The sequence below is a fragment of the Megalops cyprinoides genome, chromosome 14 (assembly GCF_013368585.1).
Source record: "Megalops cyprinoides isolate fMegCyp1 chromosome 14, fMegCyp1.pri, whole genome shotgun sequence".
Lineage (NCBI taxonomy): Eukaryota > Metazoa > Chordata > Actinopteri > Elopiformes > Megalopidae > Megalops > Megalops cyprinoides.
The window spans coordinates 7,503,870-7,524,728 of NC_050596.1; positions in this window are offsets into that span (position 1 = coordinate 7,503,870).

Sequence of the window (20,859 nt, forward strand, 5' to 3'; positions counted from 1 at the left end):
AGTATCAGATGAAAAGATATGAGCTCACATTTGGAAACAATGCATGTCAGTCAGAGGATGATCAGAATCATATGCTGGCTTCTCTGTGGCGTACGTTTAGAGCAAATGTGTTCCTAGACTTACAGAAGCGGCTTTGGATCTGATCATGCTAGCAGGCTGTGTGTGGATGGAGGCCCTTCTGAAATGCAAGGAAGAGGTGTAATCTGTAGGCAGCTGTCTCAAGTGCAGGTGCAAAGAAGCGGCAGACGTTTTCACCCAGAGGCCAAATGGCAGAAATCGGGTCTCTGGCTTTGTTGAGGGTCATTATATGAACCTCTTTATAAGCGATAAAAGTGATGCTTTTCATCATAAGTGGTTTGTCTTGGAAAACATACATGTAGACGACAGCTCTGGGATGCAGATGTGTCATCTGTGAGATGTGAGAGAAATAAAAAAAAAAAACTGGTGCACTTTCATTAGATGTTAAAGTGCTTGATTTGTGCCCATAACAGCACCGTTTTCACAATTCACTCCCAAGCCCCCCACTCCCCATCTTACGAGAACAAACACTATTGTATACTCATTACAGTAAACTGTAACAGAACGTACACACTCCCCTGCAGAGACAAAACTTGGGATCTGATCTTGATATATTCATCAGTATGTGACAACATCAATCAATCAAATTTTGTTTGGTTTTGTGCCTTTTCCAGAGGGATTGAAAAAAAACCTCTGAAGTGAGACTGAATGACCAAAACATTCCCTAAACCCCTTGCAAAAGGCGACTGTCACGAACTCCAGAAATATGTGAAAATAATGACAATGATCGATTTTCTCTCATCAGTGTCTTTATGCTGTATCACAATTTAGAGTGCAGACGTGTAACAGAAATTTGCAGAAATGGCTGCGTAGTTAACTTGTAAAATGGAATAATGAACTGAATTATTGAATTAAATGAAAGTTCAGGCTGGTTTCATTTGTTTGTTTGTTTTAAAATATATCTTTTTTAATGTTTGCTCTTTCTGCTCATGTTTGTGAGAGGTGTCAGCCAGCCTCTCCCCCCAGTGGGGTACAGTACGACACCACACAAAGGGTTAAAAAAACAGCCGTGCTTGGACAGTATTTTTCGTCACTGTTAAGCTTTCGCTCAGCATATTCCCCCAGCTGGCTCCTGGCAGAAGTGTTACTCCATATATTACTCTTGACAGAAAGACCTTTTATCTGAATTGCTGTAAATAGTATGCATCCAGAGATGATTCAAGCACTCTGCTATGTAGTGTGATAAACCCTGATTATCCACAATTGCAAGTATACTGAAATTAGACCAAACCCTTTAGTCTGATTTGCTCCTCATGGTCCTCTGGTACTAATTTGATCTTTTTGGAGGAGCAGGGAGATACTCAGTATTCCAAACCTGTTTGTTTTCAATAGCACACAGAAGGCGCATGCACATTCATCTGTATCCAGCTCGTATCCAGTAACAAAAAAAGCCTGAAATGTTAATTCAGTTGGGGATGCCTAGATTTTTGCACTGATCTAGTATCCCTGAGTATACAGTGTGCACCTCATAGTTATCAATGAAACACAGGGCACAATATGAAATATCTATGCATCAGCAAAACCTTGCAGAGAACCAGCTCAATGACCTGAAAAAGCTATGCTTAGTAATGAAGTTAAAGGTTATTAGTACTCAGTCTTTGTATGCCATAAAACAATCATCATTTTAAAGAGTCATCAAGTGCTAGTGAGCAAATAAGGTGCAGCCTCATAAGTAGAATAGGACTTCTGTACCAATCGGAGGTTGAACTGGCTGTAGCAGAACTGCAGTAATGTAGGTGCAGGGGTTGATTTAGCTGGTGTAGACCAGCTGTGACGAACGCCCAAGGGTTGAGCTGGCTGGTGGAGACCAACTGTAAAGTAGGCCCAAGGGTTGACTTGGCTGGCAGTTTACTGTACTAACGTAGACCTTGAAATGGATGTGGGGTCTCACTGGCTGTCAGCAATGGGGGATTCCTTGAAGAAGAAGAAAGAGAAAAAAGGTGTTGCCCTGCAGTTAATAATACAGCTGCGGGGGCTTTACTACTGTAGTTTAGCTATGGGTTAAACAGCACATATTATGGAAAGAAGTGGATTATTATCTTTACTATGTGGCATTTACCCGAATAACTTCAATAAGACCCAGAAACCTGCTATTTAAATTTTGGAAAGATAATACCATAGTAAATAAAAGCAGTCTTCCTCAGACCTCTAGAGGCTCTTAGCTCTGTAGACTATAATGAGACTCTATTGCTGGTGGCAAACTCCTTGTTTCATAGAGTGCCTCTTCTTACTTCCCTGTGGCTTGATGATGTACTGGTGAGTTTGTGGATTTTCCCATAAAAATGTAGCAATGGTGATTGATCATACATTTGGACTGATATATGCTATGACTCCTTAACATTCCTAGTAACCTCTGAATCTCTGCTGTGTGTTGCCTTCTCTTTGCAAAGCTGGGAAGAGGGGAGCTTGACCTGCCACACAATCAACAGCCTACCATACGACCTGCAATCACTCAAAGTCAAACACTTTAAGTTCCTACATAAAATTCTTAGATGAAACAGTCTGTTCTGTAAATCTTGGAAGGTTATATAAGTTACATGAGTAAGCGAGCAGTTTAACATAATTTTTGTGCTTCGAATTTCATTTGAATAATATACTTTTCAAGCCAGTTAAATGTTGTGCAACTATGGATTTAAAGATGAATGACCATCAAAGCTGCTAAGGTATTGATAATTTCAAACTCCAGACAGAGCAGAATAACCAGAAGAATAAATACCCTGAATACTGAGCATACGCCAACTATTTTGGTGAAGTGTTTCATGCAGAAATATTTGGCACTAATTATTTATCCAAACATCAAATTCTCACAACTGAAATGCCAACTAATGAGGTTAATATTAGGTAATTGATCATGATGCCTGTTATTTAAATATATTATGATTGATTATTCTAATTGATCCTATAGCCAGATAGGTTGCCATATTCACACATAACCTTCAGAGCTCTTGGAAAAATGTAGAGATGTTGGACATATGTAAAAGAACATCACCACCGTACAGTAATAAGCTCTTTACAGTTATTGATGTTTATTGGATGAATGTTGATGGATGACTTGAGCTAGAGGCTCTGGTGAACAACAAGAAGAAACCTTATACTGCGCCTCTTTCTAAAACCAATAGGGCTGATGTTATGTAACCCGTCTGAAATGAAGCTGAAGGAGTGTTAGAGGGAGTGAAATTCATTTTAGTGGGGAATCTACCAAATCCAAATTATAAAGAGAGCCGACCAACCAAAATTCCATTCAAGGCGGCCAAAGGCCTTCCCATCATCTAAAGAAAGCACGCCACATGACTCAGACCGAGGACTAACATTATCTATTATGTGTATCAGACGAAGCAAACTGTCTGCTTCCAGTCTTCCTTTCATAAAGACTGTCTAGTCGTGATTAATGAATGAACCAGCGAAGGGGTCCTGTCTAGAGACAAGGGCTTTAGCACAAAGCTTAATGTCGGAACTTATCAAAGACACTGGTCTATAACTGGCACAGTCGAGCGGTTCCTTCCCTTTTCTAAGCAATAAAGTGATTTAGATATATTGATTCTGATCTCTGTGGAATGACCCTACTTCTATAGTTTAATGAACTGAATTCAAAATCAGTGGACCAAACGAATGCCACGGAGCTAACAATAGTTCCGGAGGAAGACCATGCAGACCTGAGGATTTTCCTTTTTGTATTGCAAGAGACAGTTGTACTGCAAGAGACAGACCATTGTTTTCCTTGCTCATTAGTTAGTCTGTGTATTTATAATCGTTCTAATCACAAGCCTGTAGGCATGGAAGTGTTCTTCAGAAGGATCTTCCAATACAGAAGTCTTTATAGAATTCTTGTTTATTTCTTCATGGTCAGTGGTCAGGTGGCTTTTCTCATCTCTAATTGCATTCATGCATGCCAGTTGCTCACTAAGTCTCCAAGTTGTAATACAACCAGGTCATTCATCACTTTCATAGTGTGTTTGCTTTGTCCCATGAATCTTAAACTCATCTCTTGAAAGGGACAGATCATTGAAATTGCTTATATATTTGTTATTTGCCTTTGCCTATCCTATTCTAAAAGATAGTAATGAATACATTTCTGTTCTTTATCTAATCTAATAATTTAATTTTCAAGTGGAGTTTGGGTTTGGATGTGAGGGCAGTTTGAAACACATGGTCTTCATTTAGTTAATCAAAAAAAAAGTTTCATTTTGAAGGATATATATGTTATTCCTACACCTGTTAGCACAGGTGGTCTTCTAAGTTTAAAAGTAAATGTATAGAGCATAGGAGCATGGTCTGAGATCAAGATTAGATTAGACTAGATTAACAGATGAAAGGCAGTTTTAGATGAACAATTGGATATACACGTCAGCCATTGTTGCAGAACTGTTGTTCCTGTAATGTCATACAGTTTGAATTGTAATAAATGCTTGAATTTGGAAAGTGCTCAATTTGGATGAAATGGTGCATTCAGAGTAATGAAGATTGACACAAATAGTGCATAATAAATAACCATATAAACCATAAATAACTGAATATTGCAAAACGTGGGCACTTTTGGTAGAATCGCAAACTCCATTGGGGACTTTAAATACACGCTCCAATATTAATATAATGCCAATGCACACAATTATATGCATATATCTATGCAGCTAGGATAAATCTTTCACTGTGATTGTATTCTGGGAAATGGGAGAAAGAGGTAGACACACAACACATATTAGTGTAAAGGTCAACTAATTCTGCCGATTGTCAACAATGGAGACGCAAGCCAAGACGGCAAAGCAGTTCTGTGAATGTTTGCCCAGTCTTTTGAAGTGCAGCTGACATCTGTCTTGCATTGCGTTGGGAAATGTGAGGAATCGGAACAGGGGACCTGGTGCAGCACAGAGCAGCTTGCGGGCCACCAAGCCCAAGGTTAAACAGCTGTGCTACAGAGGACAGGATGAGAATGTGTAGCTCAACCTCAATCAGAGCAATGCAAAGGTCTCCAAAACAAATCATTATCTGAATATTATAGCACTGCTAAACACTAAGCAGTGGATCCAATGAGGAACACTTTTGTGGAAAAAAAAATATTACCACTGTCACCTAATGTACATCAGAAGGTACAACAAGTACTGCGGTGCTGCATCAACTTGCAAGCCCAATTGCATCAGGTATGCACCTACACCACGGACATGTCACCCTTAATGTGCAGAAACACCCTATGAATGTCTTACTGCAAAGCTGGTATTCAGTTCAAAGTCAACTGTAGGTTCCCATAACAAGTCACTGTGGTGCATCATTTTACAGGACACATTTTGCAGGACACAGAGTTTGAAGAAAAAAAAGTGATAAGTCTCAACATAAACCTGTATCAGCAGCACACAAGTGTAGTGTTTTAGCACTAGACGCAGAAGAGACAAAGGCCTACATGAATGTTTCTGAAGCTGAACAAGCTGTAGCAATGATTTCAGAATGGGGTAGGCTGTGACTCCTATTATATTACCTGCATACCTAAAGGACTGACGTACATATCACACTTTAGGTTTGTGTTCCAGTAGGTTTCCAAGGAGCATGAGGAAAATACCAAGATCCTTGGATTCAGACAGCAGGAAACAGTAACAGAGTAGGAGGCAGAGGCGGTGAAAACCCTGACAATTTGACAGAGCAATCTCCAGATACTGCACCTCCGGCAAAAGCTCAAAAGAAGCAGTGATGCAACGATTAAATACTGGTGTGGTGAGACAGGCAGGGTGATGAAAAAAAATCTTTTCCATCCACTTTCCTGTGAGTCACCAAACTCCTGAACAAAAACATTAACCTGGCCTGTAATCTATGCTTTTGTGCAAGTGTATGGGCATTGAAAAGTACTGCAATTCATGCTGGCTCATTCATTTTGCAAACATCAGTGGTCTGTGGCTTCCTCTTTAAAAGAGGAAAAGAACCATTTCGGAGAAGAAAACCATGCCACCATGATTCGATGTTTATACTATGTATATGTTCTGCGTGGAGTGAGACGAGCTACTCAGATTCAAACCAGGGATCAAAGGCTGGGAATGTTTTCCTTTGTTGTTGTTGTAGATGAATAGTACATTTGTCTGTTTGTGCTAAAAGGATGAGATCTCCCTCTGAAACCGTGGAATACAGTAAAAATTTGTCAATAGGCTCACGTTGCCTACACAAACAACTTCCACAACATGCAACTCAGGTCTGAAAAGATTAATGAAACCATGCTCTCCTCCTTTGTCTTGTGGAAGGCTTGGAGATGCAAATATTCTTTCTATAAAAACACAAGATTCTATTTCCATGTTGGTTGTACTTAGTATAAATCTTTTGTTGTTCCTTCACGGATACATCAAGAAATGTGGGATTTTCTCCAGGAAGCATTGCTCTTTTGACATTTGCCAGCAATTGGCCTGGAAGAAGAGAATTTATTTGCAAAACCATTTGTAATAAATAGAGCATTGCCATGTCTCAGAACAATGCTGTAAGATCTCTGTTGTGAATATAAATATCTGAATATGGAGGCACTTATGTGGTAATTATCAGGAAAGCTGTGTCCCTGTAGTTGTATTTCAGGGAGAGCAGAGCCTTTGATTATATATGCCATTAGACAATAGGTAGAGTAGAATGCCACCAGTAACATGTCCTCCCTACTCTGAATTCAGTACTGATTAGAATTACCAAAAAGAGGCAAAAATGATTGTTTTATATAAGTTTTATCCTCACTTCACTGGATACTACTGCTTAACCTATGAGGCTTTACACAAGTTTGTGTCTGTGTTTACAAGATCTCCTAATTCTCTGCAAACCCCACAAAATGCTTCCTTTCATGAAACTGGTTATTTGCTTGTTCCAAGAATAGCAAAAACCAGATAAATCTTAGATCTAGATTAGAAACGTATGTATTTAGTGCACTTCGCACTGAAGCTGGGCACTGAGAGGGGAGGTAGCATGTGGTTATAACTTCAGCACTAAGAGCTTGCTGTTGCCTCATTATTTGCAGATATTTCCCATGTTTCAGTTGGATTCTGCTTTTAATGGAATGTATATAATGGAATGTCTCAGAGCACCCTGAAGGCCAATGGCTCCATCATTACTTTTATTTAGTCTACCATAGATCCTGTGGAGGCCACATTGCCCATTAACTACATACTTGCCCAGCTATCCTATTCTGACCACTCCCTCTCTGTCTCCTTTGTGTCTTATGCCATCTAAGAAACAAGTTTACCTGCAGCACAGCCTCTAAGTTTCTAATAGTGTACCATAAAAAATATTCTCTCAATATCATCAATATCAGTATCATTAGATAGGCTTGGCTTTAGCACTGAACATTCACATGAGCTGTTTCTCAAAGTCAAGGATGCTTCCTTGGTAGGACGGGCTCTTCCAAGTCAGGTCCTTCAGAGGCTAGGCAAGACTCCTTCCTAGCATTCGGAGAACAGATAATGGAACAGTCTAGCGAGTGTGCAGGTGTGCGTCATTGAAAAGTTCCCGCCTTCAATTCCACGCCACAGACTCTTGTACGTGTGCATATAGGATTGTGGGTGCTTTAAGGACGCTGAGGGTACACGCGTATGCATCCTTGAAAATTGTCTGAACGAAGGACTCAATCCTTGGTAGAATTCGATGGATCCTCGACATCGGAACAGTCCTTCGGCGGGATTCGATGACGTAGCATCCTTGAAATGCAGCCGTTAAGGATCCTTCCTTGACTTTGAGAAACACCTATTGTCTTAGGATGAACTACTTCATGGCTTGTGTCACCACAAGAAATCTTCAGTCAAGAAATCAGTAAAACTTTAACCCATTGCTTTGTAAAACTATCTCACCAGATTTCTCTGGGGAGCTCATAAGCGTTAAGGGCAACACTGCATTTATCACTTCTCACTGGCTGCTTGCTTGCTCCCTGGTTTGACAGTGCTTGTGACATACCCTGGATTCAACTTTGCACCTGTGCAATTTCTTCACCAAAATCTCCTCAATCACTTGAATGTATTTTTTTTTACTTACCTCTGCTGCTGTTGCACACATTTAGCAGATGTGCACCAATAAAATCACATGTCTTACATTTAGTCTGGAGACATGTGCTAGTTCTTCCCGTTTAAGCGTGAGATGAAAGCTGGCGATTCCAGCTGTGGAGGTTTCCTCCACATCAGGCACCCTGAGCATGCTTAACTGCCTCAAGGAGGCAAACACTAACATGCATCACATACGCTGGTTCCATTGGTTTGACTGGTAGCCACACGCAGGCTGTGTAGACCGTAATCTGTGTCTTAGAAGGATGAGGCACTCTGTCTCGGCCACAGAGACTGCCCTTCCTATTGCTGAATTCCCCACGTCCTGCTGCTTTACACACAGCTCTTACAGTTATCACAGGCATGCAAAGAATGCTATGACCACCATGCATGTGTGTGTATGTGAATTACATTACAGCCCTGTAATTCACTGATTACAAACAGGCCGGTTAAATAAAGATGCATAAACTGCTGAATATGTGGGCATGGCACCGCAGCTTTAGTCAATTAATTTATGCTGTTTTAAACAATTGCGAAGTGCACTGAATATTTATGCCAATTGTAAAGTATTGGAAAAACTGGAAACAAACAATGACATGCCAGTAAAACTAAACAAAAACTTACATTCACATTTTTTCACAGGAAAAATTTGTGAGTCACAGGAACAGTGGAACATACACTACATTGCATCCATCACACAATGCTATGGTAACTAGCAACATCATTTGATTTCTCTGTCCACTCTTTCTTTGGCAAACCCCAGGTAATCACTCTCTAAGGGGGTATATTTGGGTATACCTTGAGAGAAGTACAGAATGACAGAGTGTGCTTACAAACAATGCATTATATTTCTGACATTTTACCTCAAAGCAGAGGCTATTTCAAAAGAATCTCAAAAATGGTAGGCATACACCTGGGCAATATGTGGCATCTGTCACTACTTGCAATATATGTCAACTACTGAGTGTAGTTTTATGTTGAAGTGAATTAATTTCTTAATTGTAAACTTGCATTTACACTGGTACATTACTATAATGGAGCTAAAATCACTTGGCTGCTTGTTGTAACAGAAAAGAGGCAAATTGTAAAATGAACATTTTACATTTTATGGTAAAGCTAAACATGTACAGATGTATTTGACATCAGATGACTTGGGTTTACTCTGGCAGATATTGATTGCATGCTAATGCACCTCACTCCATGTCACAGATGAATGTGTTGTTTCCTCTGTCGCTGAGACCTCGCCTAAGTCTCTCACAGCAAACAGTCAAAGCTAATATTGACATAACCTCACTGATGGGGGTCTGCCTTAAAAGTCTCATTCCCTGCTGGAGGAACTGCACCCAGCCACCCTGTGCCATTACGGGAAACCCTCCCTTGTTCCCCCCCCCAAGACATTGTTATTACATCATGTATCTGCATTGGAAAATGCAGATATTGTCTTTTCTTTGGCCACTTTGGAATATTTATGTGCGACAGCATGATGTGATGTTAAGGGAGCAGGGTCTGTAATGTAACCCAAAGGGTGTGGGTTTAATTGCCCCATAGAGCACTGTGGTTGTGCTCTTGAGCTAAGTTCAGAAGCTGAATGGCCTCAGTAAATATGCAGCTGTATAAATGGATTACGGGTACAAATTGTAAGATATGTAGGTCACTCTGGATTGGAGCTTCTGTTAAGTAAATACTGTAAACTGAGTCTGGCCTTTTGGGAATTGTAGTGTTTAGTTCATTGTTTTCTGCTGTGCACAGAGACACAGCGTTATTGTGAAACAGAGGTGGATTCGGGTGAATGAAGCACTGTGGGTCTACAGATTCAATCTAGCAGCAAAGGGCCCGGAATTCAGGTTCAACAGGGTCAAACCTGAATTCCTGTATTCATAGAGGTTGCTAAATGACTGAAGTTTTCTTAATTTTCAGAAGACACATATCCCTAATTAATTTTGTATAACCACTGTGTGATAGCCTGTTTTCCCTTATTATTAGTCATAGAGCTGGGAAGTTGCACAAAGCCAGCATTGGCAGTGCAAAAATATGTTGATATATTGAATTGGATGATATTTAGTGTTATTATTTCTCTTCACAAATACTGTTTGCTGGGCTCAGCCATCACCGCAGTTAGTGAACAAAATGTGCTCATATTAAAAAGTAAACTTTTAAGCATTTATTTGTTAGTCAAAGTTCAAGACAAAGGTTTATTGAACCTAAATAAAAGACTTCTGACTTTTTAACCTTTAAGTTTTCATTTTTGTTCTCATACTGCTTGTTTCTATACTGAATGCCAGTAACAGCCAAGTTTTTGCTCATCCAAAAATGAAGCATTTCAATTCTTATTATCGATATTAGCTCTTGGCGGACATTAGAATCTGCCCACAGATTTAAAGGGAGCTGGCTGAGCTTCATAGAACAGAGCTGAGCTGGTGACTGTTAAAACCAACAGCCAAATCAATTGGCTTGCCCACAACAACCAACATTTAACGGACACTGATGCCGAATCAATAACATCTCATCCATCATGTAGTGTGTCTTTCCCAGCTAATAATAAACCATGGCAAAGCAAGGTTTCCTTGCCCCAGTCCCAGGGTATTGACTTTAACCTTAAAGCTTGTCACTGGAGTCTGGATTTTATGACAAGCTTTCTACACCCCTTGGGCCTGACTGATGTTGAGATCTGTAAGTCTTGCTGTAGTCGAGGGCTATTGGGCAATAGTAAACACTGGGGCTCTTTGTTTCAGCATGACTTGGCTTGAGGGTCATGGCTCGCTGTTAACTCTGGAAGGTGAAAGGCCCTGGGCTCTGCTACTACACTTCTGAAGCAACATGAAGGTCATTGCTAGCTGCCCACAAAGCCTGAAAATGAATAGGACTATAGTTTGTATGTATAGGTCACAAATTTAAATACATTGGGAAACACTATGGTACACACACAGCGCTTTGTGACAGTTTCTACTGTAAAGACATAGCTAAAGCAAATCATTTGATTGAATGATTGATTGAACATTGAAAAGCAATATCCTGAATGACTATATCAATTTGGTTTGGTTGTAAACTAACTACTTCAATTAAAAATGGAGACAAAGTTGAGCTGAAAAATAATACAGTAATTATACTGAAAAAAGATGTAGCTGTAGCTGTAAACTGTGACCTTTGACCCTTGGCGTCGTGACAGCCAGTGACTTGCCAGTGACTTGTTGTGGGCTGAGGTTGAGGCCACAATGCTACCATGTCACCCTGGTAATAACTGCTTATCTGTCTCTAACTGTTTACTGCGAGACTCTTGCTGGTTTGTCTTCACTGAGAAATTCAACAGTGCCTTGCCTGTAGCTAGTAAGAATGCACAGTGTCCTGTGTCCCTATGAAAACCCTCCAGCTGTTTCACCCAGTCACTAATCATTCAGGAGTTTGGCTCATAGATGAGGCCATTGTAAAGGCTTGGCTTATAATGATGGTTCTTTTCTCACAAGCCATTTTTACAGTAAATAAATATCGGATACAGGTACATATCAGTCATTAGGTCTGGATAGCTTACAATAGCTGTTTATGAATCTTTTACACTAAGGAGATGCACCAAGAGTGCTCATAGGGTCCAAATAGCAAACTCAAAAATATGCTCTTGAAAGAAAGGTTACCATTAAACAATAATCAAATGATGACTATTTTCCATAGCAGTACATGTTTACAGTGAAGCTTTTTTTTTAAAAAAAGCAAATATATCTCAACTTCCAAGCCACTCAGGATTTGGAAATGATATAAAGTCCTCATGGTGAATTAATTCTGTATTTTTTTCTTTACATGCAGCTCCATGGTCAGCCTCATGTACTGTACTGGAGAAGCTGGCTGCATGAGAGTTCCCCTCAGCTTTTCAACTTTATATCACAAGTATAAAAAGCAGGCGGGTGGGCACAGACCCAGCCACTAAAGCTGACAAGCCTGACACTTCCCCCTGTCCTCCAATAATATATTCTGAGATTTTTCATGTCTGAGATCTCCAATTGGCTGAAAGTGAGCTGTGTTCTTTCACCAGAGAGATTAATGTGACTGAAAGTCTGGTGTCAATCTGGCTGGCTCTCATCTAAAACAGCTCTCCAGAGCTGTCTGAACTGGGCCACGGTGTCTGATGTGTGTTAATATGGAGAGTCCTAGGCTTATAATCTTATCCCATGGAGCCTCGGCTTCCCAAGGCCACCTGATCCCTGCAGCAGAAAGAAACAAATCACAGCAAACTATTTATCATTTCAAAGCTGATGTGGAGATGTTTGCATTTTGTAGCCTGGTCAGCATGTGACAGGAGTTGTTGATTGACTTATGATTTGCATATTGTCTGAGCTGAACATTAAAAAGAGGGCTCATTTGGTATGTCTTACAGGTCCCGACAGCAGTCATCAGACAGCCTTAGTGCAAAGCTGAAGTTATACACCACCACAAAGAAACTCAAAGGGCTAGAATCCCATGATTGTGAGAATACTGTGACATACGGGACTCATACATGGGGAGCAGGCTTGGAAAAACGGCAATCACCCAAACACTGTAAACACACATTTTGCTGGTGTGTGAAGTGTGTTGAGACTCGTTTGGGATCAAAATGAAACCCTCCGGTCTTCTCTCATAAAGCCACATGTGAAGTAAAGCCTCATATGAAATAAGAAATTATGAAGTACTGTTTACTCTTACTGCTGTCTGCCGCAGCGCGTCCTTGGACAGGTGTGTCCTCTGACACCTCAAACACAGGTGACGCTGAGGACTCTGCCAGGCTCAGACTAATCCCCCCAGAAGCGTAGGCCAGTCATTAGGGACTAGTTTTTGGTGTTAAAATGTACCTGTCTCACAGTCTGTTTTGGGGGATTGAAAAAAAAATAGCACAATCAGGGTGGGATACATTTGAGGCAACACCACTATTTTTTAGGGATACCAATTTCACCAATGGAAAGGTCCAAAATCTGAAGAACCAAGACAAAGTCAGAGGTCCTTGTACTGGACCTGAGATTTGCACAGCAGGTAGACCATATTGTACCTATTAGTTTAAATACTTTTCAGCTTCATCCCTTTGAGGCTCTATAAGACTTAACAAAAACAGCATATCACAAAAGCTATCCAATGCTTGTCCAAGGTTATTGTAGCTGACACTGGAAATAATTTTCATAATTAGATCATGAAATCTTTTTAGAGTTGAAGAGAAAATAACATGAATCCAGTTATATCCAGAACATGTAATAATCTGTTTATTTAGATGTATAAATCAGTTTTAATACCTGTTTGGTTTACTTACATGCCAAAATGACAGCTAGTGAATTTTAGGTACGTGCAGTACCCAGACTGAACCAGATACAGAGGAGGATAACATTTAAAGACTTCAAGCTTCAGGCAGTTTATAAGGAGTGGGTCAGAATAAATAATTTAAATTTATTTCCAATTATACATGAACACTGGATACTTTGCTGGACAGGCAGTAAAAATAAAGGGGTGTTTTCAGCACAGTGCTTCAGTGTTCCCTTATGGGTTAACTTGTGCATGTGTATGCATCCTGGACAAACTGAATAAAGCATTCATGAGTGTTTTACCCATAACAAACCAGAAAATTCTCTGGAAAACAGTGTGATTAGTGGGAACACGATGACATCAATCGCACACAGTGTTTTTCTGTGGTAATATCCCTTGGGGATTCCCGTAGGAGTGCACTGTGCAGTTTTATATCAAATATGGACAGGCTGACATTGGCTGCCTACAGTGTGTGGACAAAATATCCTGCATTCTGGCATTACAGCAAAATTGTGATCAGAGCTACTGGACTGTGAGCAACAACCCCCCCCCCCCCCTACACACACACACACACACACACACACACATATCATAGTTACTGATTTGCCTTGCAGACCAGGGTGTCCTACAAAGCATTCGTTTTTTTTTTTTTTTACATCTAATCAGTTCATACAGATGAATATGCACAGAAACACAGGTAAGCACCTTACTAAAAATGTGCTGTACCATGCCAATGCTTCAGCAGGGAACCAACCTAAAACCTCCTGTTAAGAAGTTCAGTTTTGCAACCACTATGCCACAGTGACACCCAGGGATGCAGTGCATGTATACTGTGCATACATAGGGTTACATTTATCGGACATGCATGTTTTGGGACTTTTCCTCTGCTTGTGTGTTACTTTTCTTGTATGTGCATATTACTGTTCTGGTACATGGGTATTACATCACTGCTACATGCATGTTATTTTTCTCATACATGCATATTTTCTTGTACATGTAGATTCCACAGGGAGATGCCAGGAAGTCACAGAGTACTGTGCCATCATTTGCTCAGCTGGAACAATGGTCTGAACTGGTCAGAGCTGTCATGGCGCAAAGGCTGAGTTACTTTCTCCCCCCATTTCCTGAAACTGGAACATGTCGGCCAGTAGAATACATTAGCCTGGGACTAGGATTGCAGTCAAGGTTAGAGTTATCTTTAGGCCATGGCTTAACCTCATCATTACTATAAGGGTTCGCAATAGGGTTGGTGTCATGGTTAATGGTAGGGAAAGAGGATTAGGGTTAGGGTTATTGCTTGGACCGGGGCTAGGGTGAAGGTCAAGGTTAGTGTTATCATCAGCATTTTAACTGGTTGACCTTGGTGTCAGTGGTTGGGCTGGTGTCAGGTTTACAGTTAGCAGTAAGGTTAGGATTCCTGCTCTATCATGGGAAAATACAACCGGACACATACTGGATTTCTCCAGCAAGGCAAGGACCTTTTTGATAGTAAAGCTAGATGTCAGTGTGCTTTACAGAGTGACTATGGTCTTGTGTTTGTCTAAGGTGGTCCTGTGGTCCTGCTTCTCCTCTTTAATGCAATGGCTGGTAAATACTGGACCTGCTGATTCCAGAGGCCCTCAGAATGCCTTCACTGTCCTTGGCCTGTTTTCAGTTAAGTAGACTGGAATTCAGCCAGTGCGATTCAATGAGTGAGCCAAGTAACAAACCCTGGAATCTCCTCTATTATTTTGGCAGTGCACCAGGCCAGCAGAGCCTGGGCTTTGAAAGGGAACCCAATCCTGCTTTGAGAGCAGAACTCCCAATGATATCAGATGCTTGCTGGTTTGAGTTTCGAGCTTGTTTTTTTTTTTTTTCACACATGGCACAAATGTGTATCCAATCAGGAAAATTCATTTTAAATAACTGAATAAATAAATGAAATATTAGTTCAGCGTTGGCAACTCTCGCATATTAACCGTGGCATTTGAGCTTTGTGACAGTGGAAACAGGCTTTAATGAGGCGTGGGAGTCAAGGTGAACATTTGAGGGGTGGAAACCCTGATAACCACCAAGTAACTACGGCACAGTGACATGCCTATGTGTCAGTGGGAGGAATTTGCAGTTGTTATGGAATTTCAGAACATTTAGTTTCCTTCAGTTGGCATACTGAATCACACTAAATGTCTTGGATCGGGGAATCTCAGCTTGCCTCACTCAGATCAGTGAAAGCAGCAATCCATTGCATATTTTCTGTTACACCTGGAGAACTATCAGCTAGAGAACAAAAAACTGCTTTAAGTGGCATAAATGTGTGTAAATCACAGAGACCATGCTAAAAATATTCAGCTACCTTAATCAAAGCAGCCTTCTGCAAACATTCAATGCTTCTGTATATGGACAGCAGGTCTGTAAGGCAATACTGGGGTGCAGGTAAATCACAGGTCTAGATGTGAGGTTCCTATGTGAACTTTTATGTACAAGCTCTTCAGGAGAGCCCAGCTGGACCAAAACCTTTCTCCTGAGTCCCGTGTCTCCAGCACATCTGTATCATTAGGTCTGCAAGCTATTGAGAGGGTTTTTGTGTCTGTAGTATTGTGAATGATATCACAAAACCAGCTATATGAGGTGCAAACAGCTTCTGGTTCAGAAAGTGATATATACAATGCCAATGGAGGAGTTTTCCATTGTACTTTCCCCTCAACAAAGGCTGTCTGCACCTGTACAGTCACTTTTGGAATTAAGATACTGAAAAACATAGACATTAGAATTCACCCTTGGACCTTGAAGAGAGGGAGAAGGACAGAGACAGAAAGAACAAGACAGAGAGAGAGAGAGAGAGAGAGAGAGAGAGAGACCTGTGGGCTGCATGTGGTATCAGGTCATGGCATTCCACCCTGCCTGATTGACACAAACCACCTCTTCACTGTGATGGTACTAAGTAGGACCAGGTGGGTGAACAGCACTCACAGATTACTCTACAGTATCTCTGTGCAGGAATGCCAGAGGCACATGTGCTCTGACCCCAGGAAGAACGTGATTGGGTTTGCTTGCATGAAAGGCCTGAGAAAAGGCAACACTTATAGCACGAGTTGCATGTGTGGATCTGCTATTGGTTGTCTAAAAAAAAACAAGAAAAGAAAATCCACTAATGAGAAACATCAGTAGGTTGGCCCTGTCACATGGAGAAGCCGGGAAAGCTGGGCTTGTTCTGGTTTGTGGAGCTGTGCAGAGCATTCAGCCTCGACCAGATTTAATGTGTCAAGCAGCTGACGTCATGTAATTACATCCTAATAAATGGATCTTATGATCAATAGCGCTAACACGTCGAACTGTTCCGAGTCCTCATTTTTAAATATGCTTTAGAAATTTTGTTACTCTCCCAAAAAGTAATTTTCCTGTCAAACATTATTAAGCATTCTCCAAGTCTGTGCAACACTGACCCAGGGCCTGGCAACTTTAACACTGTAATTTTGTAGCATTGTAACATAAACAGGGAAGATGAGCGCACCTACTATAGCAATCCAAGCAGATATGCTGTTACAATCATTTCTACATTCTCATAATTTATATCTTACATCAATGAGTTGGAAGAAACTTGTATCCACAAAATGAAGCCACGAAAACAAGCTGGACTGAAGCAATAAATGACCTGCCTGGTTTGCACAGATCTATGATTACCATGCACCTATGAGTTACTCCAGTAAGATAATCACTGTGCCAAACAGAACGAATAAATGAGGGATTGATAATGTCTGAGAGTCCTTGAGAATACAACTGTATGGTTACGAATACTTTTCATTGCACTGCCCTCTTTGGGCCTCTGTGTGCGATCCAGGTGAACACGGGAGAAGAGAAGTCAATATTGAAATATCAGAAGCTGAGACTGCTTTGGAGTTTAGGGCCTGGTGCTATGAGTACGAAACCTGTCAGTGACTTTGAAAAATTCTCCATGATATACAGGACTGTTGAGGCAGAACTGGCTCCCGCTCATCATTACTTCACCAGCGGGCCTGTATTTGCCAAAGTAAGCATGTTATGGAAGAGGGGGGCATCATGGAGGCGGGGGTGGAGCGGAGGGGGGGTCGCCATCAGCCAAAGACAGAGAGTCTTCATTCCCTGCCAGAGCGGAGAGGACTCAATTCAGCAGCTGACACTTACACTGAGATGAATTCTATTATTTTAATGCCATTTCAATTTCGCTTCATGTTTTACTGGTCCCACTACTCCAGTAAAGGCTCTGAGCAAACCCTGGCAGCCGTGAGAAGCCAGGAGACGCAGAGAGGGGATTTAATAAGATAATGTGCGGGATCGGGCCGATGGAGTCTTTAGTGATTTCCTGTGCCTTTAGCTGTGTTTCCTCAGCACTCGTTTCTAGGCATTGCACTGAGTCGTTGGAAACTGAGAGCGTTTTTTTAAAAAATTACCCCGGAGGCGGCGAGGTGATCTCCGTGTGTCTCAGCAGAGGAAGGGAGAAAGGGATTTCAGGGCCCTTAGCTCATGCGAATGACACCGCAACTGCATTGTCAACAGGGACCGAGGCCGGTCACCACCGCTTCTCGTGGCTTCCAGGCCCGGTGAGATCATTCTCCTGCTTGAGGAGAAAAGCATTAGCTTTCCGTGTGATTTAGTGGACACTGGAATGCGCACTGTGTTTGTGAATGTGTATTTCTTATGGAGGAATGGAACCCCTGGGAGATGGGTCACATCCCTTTCAATGGCTCCCTGTGCTTGTTGGCACATCAACTGCAACAGAATGCAAGTTGAGATGATACAGAAAGTGGAGACCCTCAGTGTTTGACGGAGTCCCAGATACACTCTGGATTACAGGCAGAGTGACAAGTCTGGCCGAGCTCAAACACCCATCATTAGACTTTTAATTTATTTATGTTCTTGTGTTTGAAAAAGTGGGCTTTCCTCAAATAAAGCTCAAATGCATTTAATTAGAATTTTTATTTGGGGGGAGGGGTGCTCTATATTTTCTTGCTCCACTTTGTGCTTCGTCACATTTTGGTGATTGGAGTTAACAGTGGTAGAAAGGACCGTTGCCTGTGCCTGTTTTCTCCCAACAGAGCAACAGCGGTGAAGCCAATGGTCAAATAAAAACTTCAAAACAGCTTGTTCTGGGCTTCCTAAAGCCGTGGTGAATGGTCTGATCTCTTTCTGGCTTTGCTGTCATTTGTGTGGAAACACGGAGTGCTGTAATCACCCTGGTTTGCAAGATTGAAGAGTAGAGTTCAGCTCTGGCAGGCTGCCACTTTAAAAAAAAAATACAAGTTTAGAAACCAGATGCGTGCATTTTAATTTTGCAAATCTCCAATGATTCCATGAGTTTTCCATCAGCCTATCAGGGAAATGTACCCTTTCTAACTATATTAAACAACTACATTTATATTTGTATTATATTTATATTTGCATACGTATGCCAGAGACTTGAATGAATTAGGTGTCGCTTCTGAGAACTTTTACATGGACGTCATTATTACTTATTGTCTCCTCCATACCATTAATAAAAAATAAATTACAATTGCCATTAGAACTTTTAATGAGGCCTAAAAGTGTAAATATTTGAATAGGAGTCAGATCTACTCCACTGTAAACATTAAACTACAATGAACTCACAGAAAAGAATGAGACTCTAATTTTCTCATTTTCTTGTGAGTTCAGACTGCATCGTGTCCAAAACCATCTGTAATCATTTTCTAAATCTGAGTCTGAGTCAGACATTGTTCTGAGTGGAGCAAACCACGGGGTACAGGCAGACTCTATGAGAGTCTGACAGTATGCATTTAAGGAGTCCTGGCAATATGACCTAGGATTTCTATTCATATTATTTTTGTGTCAGTGTGAAATAGGAAATATTTTTGTTAGTTCCCTGGTTCAGTCTTTCGGTAACTTACAGTGCTGAAAGAAAAGGGATATTTCTCTGGGTCTATTTGTGAAACTCTCCCAGTTGTTGTACTCTTGCCTCTGAACAAGCAATATGCTACAGTATCTTCAAAAAATCTGTCTCTAGAGATTTCAATGAATCAGGGCATTATAACGCCATTTAAGCAGCATTCGCCCATTTGTGGAATATCTGAAGAGCATTTTACCTCATAACATTTCCCGCTGAGTCATCATGCATTCATAGAATGAAGCATCCATGAGCAGCGGATGTTATAATGATCAAAAGCATAAGTTTGCTTGCTCCTCTTCTTGTCAAATCATCCCCAGTGTTGTCACACCTTGAGAATTCTACCTCTTCAGGCACTGTCAGAAATCAGTCAGCATTGCTAGGATAACACCTACTGGAAGAAAAGTTCCTGTTGGACAGGGAAGTTAAAGTGCTTTGAAATGGCAAATGGCACTTGATGGTTTTTGTATTACGTTACATCATTTAGCAGACACTCTAACCCAGAGCGACTTACAAATAAGTGCATCACTACACTGAGTAGACATCGTAAGGTATTACAAGAGGTCAGTAAGATATAAAATGCTAAGCTAGTGCTTTTTTTGAGCATAACAATGCATAACAAACATAACAATCAATAAGATGGAAAGACATACATAGGGGGAAGGTAAGCTACAGATACAGCTTGAGTTACAACAGATACAACAGAGATGCTGCCCTTGTATTTCAAGACATGGAGGCAAAATGTATGAAATTGTCAGTGCTCCGCCTCCTTAGCTGTTGTGTTTTTGTTTTCCTTGCCCATGTGCTTTTGTTTTCCTTGTGTTCTAGCCCTGCCCCGCTCCCCACCCGGTCTCCGCCCGCCTGATTGCCTGCACACCTGCTTCCCATCCTCTCGTCAGCCCTGCCCTATATCTTCCCTGTGTGTCCCTGTCCTGTTGCTAGTTCGTTACAGCGTGTTTTTCCTGCCTTTTCATTTTTCCTGTCTTTTTGTTTTTCCTGGTTTCCGATCGTGTCTGGGCCCGACCTGGTTTTCTGCCTGCTGCTTTTTCCCTGCCTGATTGCCTGCTTGCCTGGTTCCTGACTCTGCCTGACTCCTCGATCGCCTTCCCCGGGATTGCCCTCGGACTGCCTGCCTGGTTTAGACCCTGCCTGTTATCGTTCTCGCTACGCTGTCATCTTCCTCAGATAAAGTCGCACGGAACCTGAAACTTGCGTGGTCCGCTCCTGAGTCCTTGCCTGAGCCTTGACAGAAATGTTTCATTTATTACATAGGCTGGCTTTTCTGCATCACAATGCATTTTGACCATTTCATCTCTGACGCGTATCTCGGCCTGTTTTGTTCATCTTGTCAGGTTGTGAGGTGGAACGTACAGTACACTGGCATTCTATATGGGTTTGGTTTAGGCAGATTTTTGTCCTGTTTTCTGTCTCTGTAAAGGCGGAGAGGGGTGTAGTGTTTCACCCTGAGAGAGGTTATCCAAACACAGGCTTGTGACAGCAAGGGGGTGGGAAAGGTAGGCCCTGAACGACGCTTTCTGATTGGTACACCTCCACCCCCGGCTCCGCCGCGGACCAATGACGAGCCCTGCCGTCTGACAGCATGACCTCAGACAGCCCCTTCCTCCCCGTTCAGCTCTCCATAAACCTCGCCTATCTCTCCATCTTGTGTCAACA